This window comes from Castor canadensis, chromosome 4 (genome assembly GCF_047511655.1).
Source record: "Castor canadensis chromosome 4, mCasCan1.hap1v2, whole genome shotgun sequence".
NCBI classification, from domain to species: domain Eukaryota; kingdom Metazoa; phylum Chordata; class Mammalia; order Rodentia; family Castoridae; genus Castor; species Castor canadensis.
Window position 1 is genome coordinate 106,180,724 of NC_133389.1, and position 14,521 is coordinate 106,195,244.

Below are 14,521 nucleotides of genomic sequence, written 5' to 3' on the forward strand. Positions count from 1 at the left end.
CTAGACAGACCCTCTACCATATGAGCCATGCCTCCAGCCCTTTTTGCTCTGGTTATTTTGAAGATATGGTCTCTCTTTCCACCCAAATCTGACTGGACCATGATCCTCCTATTTTTTGCTTTCTGCCATAGTGGAGATGGGAGGTGTGCACTACCATGCCCAGCTTTTTTTTGGTTAAGATGGAGTTTCACCTAAAGCAGATACCTTAAAAGCAACTGAGGCCAATAGGAAAAGGGGACCAGGAACTAGAGAAAAGGTGAGATCAAAAAGAATTAACCTAGAAGGTAACACCCACGCACAGGAAATCAATGTGAGTCAATGCCCTGTATAGCTATCCTTATCTCAACCAGCAAAAACCCTTGTTCCTTCCTATTATTGCTTATACTCTCTCTACAACAAAATTAGAAATAAGGGCAAAATAGTTTCTGCCAGGTATCGAGGGGGTGAGAGGGGAGAGGAAGGGGACGGGGTGGGTGGTAAGGTGGGGGCAGGGGGGAGAAATGACCCAAGCATTGTATGCACATATGAATAAAAAAAAAAAAAGATGGAGTTTCACAAACTTTTCTTCCCCAGTTGGCCTGGAACTACAATCCTCCCAATCTCAGCTTCCTGTGTGGCTTAGGATGACAAGGACATACCACCATGCCCAGCTATTGGCTGATATGGGGTTCTCATGAAACTTTTTTGCTCAGGCTGGCCTCAAACTCAGCTCCTCCCAATCTCTACCTCCTGAATAGCAAGGATTACAGGTGTAAGCCACCACATCCAGTTGATTGACCTTGTTTTTAATCATTCAGTCCTACCATAGTCACAAAGAAGGAGAATAATGGACATTTATTGAGTACTGCATGCTTGACACATTATCTAATTTAATTTTTACCACCATAATCTCAGAAGGTGGGCAGTAGTATTTTACTATTTTCTGAGGACAGAAGTGAAGCTTATGGGTTGGGTAACTTGTCCAAGTTCATAAATTAGGTACCTGACACCTATATTCTACACTATTGCTCACTTAATTTTTGAGATAATCAGAGGGGAAAAGGATGCCATTCATGATCTCAGTGAGTGTGATTTGCCAAAGGAGAAGTACAGCTGTGATTTTAGGCTTCTTGGAAATATGCCTTACCAAATCACCAATTTTAATATACCTAATCATACCATGCAAAAGGGGTAAGTGGCATGCAGCCAAATTAGTCAGCAAGATGATGTCACACCTTCAGGATTGTCTATTTCACTCTTAAAGAATGCTTAAAATATGAAAAAGTTTTCCCTTTTCTGCATCTTAATTTTACCAATGAACCTATACAACTTCAATTATAAAATTGAAAATTTTCATATACACAATATTCAATATATACAATGAAGTATTCTATAGTACCATTTTTCCCAATCAATCAAATTGCATTTCAGTAATAAATAAATCCTCACAACCTCCATCAACTTCAAGATGTATATCATACTTAATCCTTCTCGATAAATTTTAACATCTCTTACCTTTTGGGTTACTTAGAACAGATAACATTTCTATTGCTGAATTTTCATTTTATTTGATTTTGTTTTAAGCATTTGGTCTTCTGGCCTGATCATTAAGCCATGAATGAAACCAGAAACTTTACCGTATGGCTTTAATTACTGTTGAAAGTGCAAGAATATTTTCTATTTTACAAACTCTGTCACCTGGCTGAGCACATGCAGTCAAACTGCTATGACTTACAACATACCATGGCATGTTCCTCTGATTCATTAAACCAATTTTTTATTGTTCTAAGGTACTAGCTTAGACATTAAAGACAAATGTTATATTTCTATATGCAGACTTTCTTTTTTTTCACCCTCTGTTGTTTCCAGCCAAGTTTCAGATTCTTGGCTCTGGTGTCCAAGCTGTTCTCACATAAACTTGTTTCCATACATGTGCTCCTCATTTGTTTCCCAGGATGCAAATGGCTTGGGCATGTGCTGACTAAACCTCACCACCAAGGGGATTTAGTTAGATTCATATCGTTTGGCAAGCATTTTCCTATGAAATTTGGATAAAGATCATAAAATAATGTTTTTTAAAATTCTTAACTTCTCACCTTTAAACAATTTTCCAGGTTGTTTTCAACCAACGCTAAATCAGCCTTCACACTAGAAAGAACATAATATAAATGAATTGAGCTAAAAAAAAATACCTGATTGATGAATCTGAGAGTAAATTTTCATATGTATTTTAGTACATTAACTAAGGAGGATGACACCTGTGCCTCTAGGAGGAATTCTGACACCAGCAAACACAGACACATCAATAGTCAACATGAGTGAAGGAGAGACTTTTGTTCAGGGACCCTGATCTGGGGAAAATTGTGGTGGAAGCCTTCATATTTCTTTTTACTAATATCCCAGTCACTTCTTTCCAAAGCACTTTTACTCAATATTGGTAGGCTTGTTTGGGAAATCCAAAGAGAAATGAAAAATAGCAATCACTTTATTGTCCTTGCAGATCAGTTTTTTTTAAATTGTGGTTTTCCCATGGGCCACAGAATAAAATAGAGCTTGTAGTGCCAAAAGCATATAATGACACTATTTTATTTTTTATTATCATATTTTTGTTGTACTGGGGATACATTGTGACTGACACTTTGAAAAGTGCTTATAATCATTCTCCTTTATCCCATCACCCCCATTCCTGGAATAGTTTCATCAGGTCTCATTTTTCCATTTTCATACATGAGTACCTAATATTTCCACCATATTCACCCTCTTACACTCTTTCCTTATATTCTTCCTTCTAATGCAAATCCTCAAATTTGTCTTGATTTTAAATAAAACTCTCCAAATATAATAGAAAAATTTTTTTAATTTTTGAGTGGCATATTTCATTGTGTTTGTGTTCATTAGACTCTTAGTTACTTCTGTTGATTTTTTTGCTGTTTTGTAAATATTTGTGTCTATTTGAATTTTCTTTTAGTTCTTATTTGTTTACATGTGTGTGAAATATATGCATATGCAGATACATCATATATATATATATATACTATACATTTAGTTCATATGCATAATTAAATATGTGTATCCCTGAGAAATAGTCCCATTGCTACTTCCCACTAATGAATGAAAACACTTTCAATGCCTGTCTTTGCAATGGGTGAACAATTCCCAATAGAAAAATCTTCCTTTGTAAATTTGTTCAATGAATGATTTTATTACCATGTGTCAACACTAATGAAAACTAGATAAAACAAATTGGCTTTTACCCTGTAGACACTCAATTAATGGTGAGTTTGTTGAAGTGACAATAAGAGTCATTATAATATAAGCCTTAATGTATGGAAATCAATAGGACTAAAAGACACAGTCCCATTTCAATTTTTTTAAAGGATTAGGTAAAAGGAATAGATTCTACCATATACCTAAATAAAATGGTAATAACAGGCTCAGACTCACTCAGGTACTGTCACATCTCTCTTGGTATACTACTTTGGTCTCTATTTCAACTGGATGTCTAGCTAGCATGGTCCCTCTCTTTATGTGCACAGCTAGATAGAGACCACATACACAAGGACACACACTTTATGATTCTAGACTACTTTGAGTAATCAGCAAGTTACTTAATACTTATGATTCAGAAAAAAAAAAGATTTTTAAGGTTAATTTACATTGAAAGTTTTGACAGATTAGGACAAATTTTTAACTTTGATGACTTCATGACTTTGGATATTAACCAAAATTATTTACACACACTTAGATATACACTAAGCTAATTAATTACTTTAAATATACCAAGTCAAATATATTCAGAAATCTATTAGCTAAAAGTAGTAAATATCCAATATAAAATAGTTTATAAGATAGGGGTTGTTCTAATCTTCTAACATCAACATTGTGAAGAGTCTATTGCATTGAGGAATCTCCATTCATTTAAAACAAACTATCAATAACAAAAAGAAATATTTGTGAGATGATGTTCTCTGTACTTTAATGGAAACCAAGACTCAGGAGCTTGTGAGTCACAGCTCAGCCAAATATTTAAGAAATAAGTCCTGAGTCTGTGGACCCTCGGTATCTCTATATCCTTTCTCCTTAACATCATGGAATAATTCACTGTCAGACAGTACAGAGAATGTTTTTCTTAAGACTTTAAACATGTACATGGCCACTTTTTTTCTCTATCCTTTCAAATATTTAAGGAGAACTTCGTGAAAAATCTTTTGACTAACACATAGTTCTAAGCCAGTGTCAAATTAGTATTATGTGGGTTATAATACAACTGAACCTAAATTAGATATCTGTATAAATTAGATAGATATATATACAGTAAAATCTACTCTTTTTCTTAACCACTTTGTTATGGTATAACCAAGGTTTATTATTTAAATGATACTTTATCACTGCTTTTGCGAATGTAAGAGGATTCCAGAAGTAAGCAGAATCTTTTAAAAATTAAAGGAATTCCGAGTCAGCCAGTGTGAGAACTTAAAAAAGAAACAGAAATATATACATGCACACAAATGAGAGACTTAATTGCTTATACATACCATTTTATCAATAATAAAACACATGAACCAAACAATTCATTGACCAAACAATTCATCTTCCTAATAAAGAGGAAGAGACACAAAATAGCCCTTTATACTTCCCAAGGAAGTCATAGATTCTGTAACCTTGATTCTCTCCCTCTTTTCAATCACCAGTTGTTTATCATCTGAATAGTTCTCAAAGGTCAGGAAAGGGGAAAGAAGGAAACATTTTTATAGATTCTTATTTGTTATTTCTTGAGATAGAAGGTGTACTTGTCTTATTATGGAACAATTAAAATAAATCCAAGTGAAATAATAATCCCTGGGACATGCCAGGCAATGTCTTGAGCTCTTTGTATCTATCACATCTGAATCTCCCTACACCCTTACATGGCAAATGTACCATTTCATTTATGGAGGATCAAAGTGAGTGCTATAGTTTGTACCTTAAATGTCCCACAAGGTCCCATATGCTAATCACCAGCTTGTGGCATTATCCGAAGGTGACAGAACCTTTAGGAAGTAGACCAGTGTAAGGAAGCTAGGTCATTGGGGGCATGCTCTGAAGAGCTTATTGGGGCTCTAGTGCCTTCCTCTTTCTTTCTTTGCTTCTTGGCCACCATGAGATAGATAGGCCTCCTCCACTATATACTGGGCTGCCCCAAGCCCAAAGCAAAAGGGCCAAGTTACCATGAACTTAAGTCTCAGAAACCACAAGACAAAATAAACTTTTCCTCCTTATAAGTAGATTATCTCAGATATTTACAATAGCAGAAAGCTGACTAATAGACTGAGTATGTGAAGTTAAGTAAATGTTGGAGGTGGACAGTTAATAAATATGGGCCTTGTCTGACTTCAAGACTGCACTCCCTCTCCACTTTGTACCCCTGCCCATGATTTACACATTTTCATATAAGAGATTCAGAACAACAGTGTTAGTGTAGCAGCATGCCACAATCGAGTCCAGGAAATCTGCACATCTTTGTGAGATGCTCAGACAAGTGGGACAAGCACAGGTGACAAAAGAATTCCCATTTCCTTTCTTGTTTTCCTTCTGTTCACAGCTGCTACACTCCACAATGCCAGGACTTCCACAGAACTAGTACCATCACACTCTTGAGAGTGTGGGCTCATGTCTGTCACCGTCACCTGAGAGCACCTTCCTTGACCCCTCATTCTTGGGGTAGGGATCAAGGCATTTTTTTTTGCTAGGATTCTTATACTATCTTTTCAGTTAAGAATCTCCTCAATTGAATTACAACACAGTTAAGGTCTTGTGATCTTTTTCTGCCAGTTCGGAGAAATAATTAGTACCAATGCGAACTAGTGTGAGTAACTATTTTCTTACTTCCCCCAAAGGGAGTGCATGGCAAATACTATTCTAGATGCAAGAGAGGTAAGGTCATTTATTATTGTCTTACACTTTCCCTCTCAGAAGTCTACTGAGAAGGTAGGTAGACTAGTTAGTCTGTGTCTACTCTACATAACCTCCAGATACCACCATTTTTCTAGCTGTCAAGAAAATACTTGAAGGTATCTCTGGGTTTAATTTTTTTCTCCTTTTGTTTCTGTTTCCTTTCACTTTATACAATCAAGTACAGATCCATGTACTCCTCACCTTTGGAGAGTCCTGTGACAAGATGTAAAAGATAAATAACCTAAGAGTTCCTACGAGAGCTTGAGAGATGCATTATCTACATATGAAATCCTGTCCTGCTGGTAAGGACAGAACTGCAGACGACTACATGGTGTAGATACATGTGTTGGGATTGAGGGGAGGAGGCCCAGAGCCCAAGAAGTTTTTCTTATTCCTTTGCCAGAGATAACAGTGGTTTTTCTGGATTCTGAGCTTAAGGAAGAGCAGTTATTGGATCTGAAAGCAAGGAACTTCCCAGCTCAGACTCCTGATGTTGCACTCATGAGAAAGAACTGAGAAAATGATGACTTGGACAGTTAGCAGGGGTACAGCCAGCATGAAAAATACCCTGACATCCTAAAGGTGATCTTGAAGCAAAAGAGGTCCAAAACCACTGCCTCTGGCAAAGCCAAAGTCTAAACACCACATAAGATACCAGAACTCAAGCATAACCTTGGGTGGCAAGAATGAGCAAAGAAAGGTTATGTGTGAGTTTTTACACCAAGATCATATTCATGTTGGTCCTCAAAACAACCTAGGGTGCTAAAAGGAAAAATTTATGTGTTTTCTTTTCTTACGTATAACTAAATTGCAACTTAGATAACCAGTTCATTATAGCCAGTGAGGGACAGGCCTATACCTGAGGCTTCCAAGTTTAATTCTACTTACTTTCTGAAAAAATGGCTTTACTCTTGCAAGTTAAACTGAGTTCACCATGGAAGGTTCAGAAAATATGTAGATATGAATGAAAATCTTCTGAATTTCAATCTGGTTGACTATCTTTTCAGACATATCCATGCATTTTTAATTTATGGGTTATGGACTTAGATTTATATAGGTGAGATAGTCAGTCCTCTAATTGTTTTGAAACCTGTTTCCTCCATTAAGAGGCATGGCAAAAGGACCGTTTAGTTTACATTAGGTTATTTAAGAAAATGTTTCTGCAGGAAATGGATTGCCAGTTGCATTTTGAAGTAATAGATGTAAGAAAAAGGAAAAATACACACAGAGGGATGGAACTGATGAAGTGTAGTTTATGACAAGTTTGGTGGGTAAATTACTCTTCTGAGAAAAATCCATCCATTCTTTTGTTCAAAAGACATATTCTTAACAGCTTATACCAGAAACAGTGTCCAGAACTAAATTAAAGAATTTTAAACAAACTTCCTAGATCAATGGCTTTTAAACTTTTCCATCCTGACTCATAGTAAGAAAAGAATATGTTAATTTGCAACCCAGAATGCACATATATAACTAAACTCAAAATTATACATTTCAAAGTTTTATCATTTACTTCCAGAGACGCAATGGTGTTTTCTTTCTTTTAAATTGGTGATTTTAACCTAAATCAATTTCTTGGCTCATTAATGGAAACTGATGATTCTTAGATATGCCCAAATTTTAGAATGTCTTGCTCAAAAACTTTCATGGGTTTTAGAATCAGAAACCCAAGAAATTAAAACCTACTATCATCCCTTGGTAGCTACAAAACATTAGAAAATATATTAAATTTCTTTATGTCTCATTTCTTCCAATTGTAAAATGAAGACAATAATAATGCCATTTTTACTGTATATTTAGTGGGAGATTCAGTAAAATCACATAGCATAGAGTGTGGCACAGGATAAGCATCCAGTAAATGGCAGCAATTTTCATACAGAAGCTCGGAAAATATCAGAAAGCATAACCGGAGAAGATGGCAAGAAAGAGAAGGGAATGTTCCTCCCATGCCACAAGGAGATGCAGTCATCCATCAACTCTGTGCATGGGTAGGACCAACCCCGGGCCCTGGGGGAGGCAAGCAGAATGCACAGTAGGCTCTGAAGTTAACTTTCAGGCTGTTGGTTCTTTTTTGAACGTGCTGATGCGTGATTCCATCCTGGATAGAAACCTGGATCTATAGACGTAAAATGAGCTGCTCACTTAAGATGAACTGAGTACTAACCTTTCCATCTCTCCATGGAAATAAACTATAATGATATATGTTCTCAAATCATTTAAGGAGATTTTGAAGCATGGCAGAGCCAGATTTCCAGTCAAACTTCAACTTTTTGCAAAGAAGAAAGGAATTATATGCTACAAGAAATAGAAAAGGAACATCAGTAGATAACCTTATAAATGAAAAAGTTGGTTTGCCATATACTTATAATTAGGCCTTATCATTTAAAATTTTTAAATAGACAGTGCAATCCTCACTGAATTACTTTCATCTGAACCCATAATCATATTATATTAGAAAAGCATACACTAAAATAACACACAAAGAACCAAATAGGCTGTACATGCTAGAAATCATGATAGAGGTACAGACACTGCAGCTAGACAATACTTTGTTGAAGAACATTGGAAGGTAACAAGAATCAGAGAAAGGAGGTCAAAGCATCTCCTGCCCTTCCTGTGTGACATATTTTCAGAGCATCTCAGAGTAATTCAGACTATTTCACAGAAACTCCTAGGTTTTGCCCAGGATGCTTATTTGGTGTTTCTGGGAAAAGCATCATTCTTCCTGAATGGAAACCTGTCTGTTTACTGCAAAAATCTAGAGATAATTATTGCATTCACACTAGAGCACTGTAGACCTAGAATTTTTAGCATAATCCCCAAGCAGATGAGCATCTGTTCACGTGCAAATTGAATAATGGCTTTTGATACAGTTTTCCAAAGAAGTGTATATTGACAAGAGATTCTGGCCAAACAATTCTTATGTGTTGGCATGACAATAAAACTATATATAGAAATATGGAAATGCTTAAGTTCATTAAAGCAGGAAACGTATATGCTTATATGGTATATGCTATAAAAATGACTACATCTAAGCAAGACATTTGTTTTCTTTTTTCCTTGGTATTTTTTTTCCCAGCCAGACATAGGGTAGTATTGGTTATAAATAATTTCTGGTAAAGCTTTGCTTTTTATAACAGAATGAGCAGTATGTAATAAACTAGGTAGCTGCTTTGATACAGAGCACATTTCAGACCCTAAAGAAAGACAAAGCACATTCCACTATCTTTCCCATTCCCATTCCAAGTTCAAAGACTTGGGCTTTACTGAACAACCTATAGTTCTTCAGTGATGGGGCATGACATCACCATTATCCAGTGAGAAATATCCCATTATTATAAAATAAGGTGAAAATCTGTGATGCGTAGTTGTTCTGAAGGCTGGCGATGCCTGCTTTCTGTTCTGAGGTATCTGGTACTCCAAGTATTTTCAAAGGGACCCACAGCCTCAACACATGTTCCTCCTGCCTGCCACTTTGGCATTTGGGGACCACTCCCAAGAGTGTGCTCAGGATTTTTCACTGGACATGGTGGCTCATGCCTGTAATCCTAGCTATTCTTTTTTTTTTTTTTCCCCTTTGGCAGTACCAGATTTTAACTCAAGGTTTCATGCTTGCTAGGCAGGCAATGTACCATTTGAGCCATGCCTCCAGCCCCAAATCCCAGCTACTTGGGAGGTAGAGATTGGGAGGATCATAGTTTAAAGCTGGCCCAGGCAAGAAGTTATTGAGACCCCATCTCAACAAGCAAGCTGGGTATGGTGTTGTGTGCCTGTCATCCCAGTTATGTGGGAAGCCTATGAAGAATGATCATGGTCCATGCAGTCCAGGCAAAAAAAAAAAGGTAAGACCCTTGTGCTTGCTTCGCAGCACATATACTAAAATTGGAATGATACAGAGAAGATTAGCATGGCCTCTGCACAAGGATGACATGCAAATTCATGAAGCATTCCATATTTTTATACATCGAGAAACTCCATTGAACATCAACTTAGAAATTAATAATGAAAGACAGGACTGTAAAGTAGGTGGAGGGGAAGGGGGAATGAAGGAGATTAGGTGAGGGAATATAGTTGATGGGCTTCACATACTTACATGAAATAGAGCAATGAAACCTCTTGCAATTACTTTAAGTGGGACTGGAGGGGTGAGAGGGAGAGATGGTGGGGGTGATCTAGCCAACGTGCAATGTAGGCCTATGTGGAGTTGTCCCAATGAATCCTCCCATACAACAAATATATCCTGATTTTTAAAAAGCTAAAAAAACCAAGACCCTACCTGAAAAAACAACTAAAGCAGAAAGAGTTGGAGTAATGGTTCAAGTGGTAGAACACCTGCCTAGCATGTGCAAGGCCTTGAGTTCAAAATCCCTATACCTCCTGAATAAAAAGAAAACAATGAGACTTTCTTCATGATTATTCCTATAGAGCATTTCTCTCATCTCAGTAAGCTATCTTTTCCTAATTTAGAAAGTCATGTGTTTGGATTCATGTTCTTTAAAAAGGAAATATTATCCCAAAGAGAAAAATAGGTATTTCACCCTCTGTTTGTAGGATTTAGTTAATATCAATCAATTTAATGTCATTGAGCATTGTGTATTATGTTGGGACTCAGAAAACGATTCTTTGAAGCATGGCACTTTCACCTGCTTTAAGACAGCCTCAGAGTTTTCCAACCTTCTTGACTGCACATTGATCCTCTCCCTCTTAAAACACACAGGGAAAGGTTTTTCTGAAATTTCCCTTCCCTGACCTCTGGAAGCTGTTCTGGGAGGAACAAATTGCCTTCAGTCCCCTCCCTGAAATCTCACTAGGCAGGGAAGACTAATTCACCAGAAGGAAGATGGAGTCAGACACCATGCCCAGAGACAGGGGAACTGCATCTCAGATCGTTGTCTGGTTTTTGACCTCATTTATTGTACCTAAAAATCATTTACTCTCCCTCTGAAAGTGCCTACAACCTACAGTTTTCTGTCTTCTATGAAGAGGGTGTTTTTAAGCCTCAACCATGTAGTCTTTCTGGGAGTCTCACACTCATAGGATAAAATAAATTTGTCTATTTTTTCTCCTGTTAAACTTTCTGTTGTCAGTTTCCTTCAGGAGGTGGAAAGAAGGTTCCTTTGATCCTACAATTGTGAAAAATTATATTCAATAAGGGAAGGTAAAATAAAAACTGAGATTATCGTTTTCTGTAGAGTTCAGCAGCTCTATGGGAAAGACCACTAGAAAAGTGGAAAGAAACCCTACTCCATGGTATAATCAGTGCTGAAGTTGTGAGAACAGAAGACCCCATGGGGCACAGAAAGAGACATGTAAAGATTTCCAGGTTAGTGGCTCCCTGAGTTCAGTGTCCAAGGATATGAAGGAGTTAACCCTCTAAGAAGATATCCTTTCCAGACCGGGGAGGAGAAAGTGTTACACCAGGAGTTGCGTGTGCCATAGTGTGCCCCTGGAGTCACAGGAGGAGGAGGAGGAACCGCTGAGAGAGTTCGGGTCTAGACCAAAGCTCTGCTTCTCAAATGGCATGAGAAGTGCCTGGCTTATTTTAGTATATACCATGGTCACCCACATGCTCTGAGAATCCAATCTGTAGTGGTTATGAGTCCTCCATGGGTATTCAGATCAGTGGAAGACCTTTAAAACAAATACCCTTCCTCAGCCCCACCCTCAGAGATTTTAATTCAATTATCTGTGACAGACTGGGGTATTGTGTCTCCCCAGATGGTTTTGATGTTCAACCAGAGTCAAGAATTAACAGGGAAGTAATTACACTGCAACAAGATCCCAGGTGATGCTGATGCTCAATACTGCTCCAGAATTGCTGCTCTGATGCTCCAGGCAAGTTAAACAATATACACCAAAGCAGTGGTCAAAAAAGCATGGTGTCCAATCTAGTAGCATCAGTATGACCACCTGTCTTTGTCTGTCTGGGCGATTATAACGAAAGTGTCATTTGCGAGGTAGCTGGTAAACAACAGAAATTTATTTCTTACGGGCTCAGAGGCCAGGAGGCCCAAGATTAAAGCACCAGTCAATTCAGTGTTTGGTGAGGCACTATTTCCTGATTCAGTGACACTACCTTCTTAGTGCATCCTCACGTGGTAGGACAAGCAAACTCCCTCAGACCTCTTTTTTATTTTATTTTATCAGTTTTACATTTGCTTACATGTGTATACATTATTTGAGCCACCTCCGCACCCCCCTACCTCCAGGCAGAACCTGTTCTGCCTCTTGTTCTCCAATTTTCCTCAGACATCTTCTATAAGCCTTGCCTTCAGCAAGGCTCTGCCCTTGTGACCTGTTTACCTTCTGAAAGGCCCCACCTCTCAATACTATCGCACTGGGGACTAAGTTCCAGTGTAGGAAATTTGAAAGAACACCAATAGCACATAGCATCCGGCACATGTTAAAAGTATCAGTTTGAACCTGGCACCAGTGGCTCAAGCCTGTAATCCTAACTACTCAGGACACAGAGATCAGAAGGATCACAGTTCAAAGCCATCCTGGGCAAATAGTTCAAGAGACACCATCTCGAAAAAAACCATCACAAAAAAAGGGTGGTGGAGTGGCTCAAAGTGTGGGTGCTGAGTTCAAACCCAAGTATAGCCACAAAAAAAAAAAATTCATAGATCCTACTCCAAACCTAGTGGGTCAGAACCTCAGGGGGTGGACCCCAGCAACCTGCTCTATAGCAAGCCCTCTCTCTAGGTGATTCTATGAACTTACACTTGAAGAACTTGTGCAGAGAAACAGCTATGTGTGTGTGTGTGTGTGTGTGTGTGTGTGTGTGTGTGTGTGTGTGTGTGTAAGAAAGAGAGAATGGGAAAAAGAGAGGAGAGAGAGCAGGAGAAAAGATGGAAACTGATTTACAAATATCTCCCTGAGTAACTAATTAAGGTGGAACATTTTCATGACGTGCCTTTCCTGGCATGAGGCACACTTCTACATGAATTGTAAAGCATGAAAAATAAAACAAATGATCCTTTTAACTTTCCTTTTTCTGGAATTTTACCCTTTACTAGTCATCTCATCTTCCTAAGACAGACTGATTATTATTTAACAAGGGCCAAAAAACAATGACTAAAATATAAACTCTGTATAGACCAAAACCCCAGATAAAATGCTTTCTATATTCTTTTTGTTTCAAAATGCATTAAACTTGCACATCACATTTTGTCTCCCCATGTTTTTGCTTTAATTTCCTCTTGCTTGACAAAGCAGTGAGGGAAGAGGGACTGATAGTCTTGAGAGAGCTTTCCTCTATCTAGAGTTCTGTTGAGCCATAGACATCCTCAACCATCTTTATTTGTGTCACTTTTTAGAAAATTATGTCCTTAGCAAAGGATAAAGGTGGTTCATTAAGTTACCTGTGAGTACTGATATTAACAATTATCTCTGGCCTTGAGTTTTTCTTCCTCCCCAGAGAGAACCACATGAGTTTGGGGAAATAATGAGCTTTGGTATTATACAGACATGGGTTCAAGTTCAAGCATTGCAACTTGTGGGTCACAGAATGTGACCCCATTATTTGATATTTCTGAACCTCCGTTTCCTTTAGGTGGAGACAAAGTGTAATAATTACTTTTTTAAGTGTTGTGAGCATACATCACTGTGGAGATACTCGGTTGTGCTTTCTCCCCCTTTCTCTTACTAGTCACCCTTTAACTGAGCTGCCCACGGGAAGAGTTCTCTGGGCTGGGTCTAGAATTTTCCAAATGTTTTTCTCCTCTTGCCAGAGGCAAGCCTGGTGTGAAAAAAAAAAAGCCTTGCAGTGGATGAGACAAAACAGGTTATCAAATTCTACTCACAACAGAGAAAAACATGTCAGAAGGGTACAGTGTCACAGGAGTTAACTGGAAACATTAACTCCATTAGTTCAGTCCAGGAGGTAGTGAACTTCAGACACTTCCTCGAATCCACCCATCAAAAAGCATGCACAGAATGGATTTCCAGGTTCAGCACAGGTACACTATCCCTTCAACACACAGAGAATTGCAAGAAAATATTCTAGAATGATGCAGATAACTATGACCTGAACTATAGTTACACACAACCCCTGCAGTAAATACATATTTGGAAATTGCTACAGATAATTCTCATTGATCAGACCCCCCCACCCCCAAAATAGAAGTAGTGGTACGGTAGGCCATTGACCTGATGCCCATGGGGCCAATGTGTTTCAAATGCAGACCTCTGAGTTCATAGAAACAATGCTGCCTGTTTATCTTGTATTAAGGAACAAACACCCCCATAGGTCTGAGCAGTATTCATGATCAAACGTATATTTCTCCAGCAGTATGTATAAATATTCACTGCTCTAGGTGCTAGATTTTCAATGTTTCTCAAAGGCCCATGTGCTTGGCACAACTGGGAGGGGGTGGATACTTGTATGAGGTGGGGCCTAATGAGAGGTCGTAGGGAAATGGAGGCATGCCCTCAAGGAGGACTGTGGGAGGCCGGTCTCTTCCTCTCTTTTCTGCTGCTTGCTCTATCATAGGCACTCCCTGCCATGATGTGATGTTTTGCCACAGGCCTAAAAGCAACAGGAACAACTAACTGAAACCTTCAAAAAACTGTGAGTGAAAACAAACCTCTGGGGCTGGTGAAATGG

General features: G+C 38.3%; 1 non-coding gene across 1 annotated transcript; it reads left to right on the top strand.

The window, feature by feature from the left end:
- Positions 1 to 9,766: 9,766 nt before the first annotated feature.
- LOC141422786 (U6 spliceosomal RNA) lies at positions 9,767 to 9,872 on the top strand. The gene has a single exon (XR_012447510.1). It is a non-coding gene; the product is annotated as a U6 spliceosomal RNA (small nuclear RNA).
- Positions 9,873 to 14,521: the final 4,649 nt, after the last annotated feature.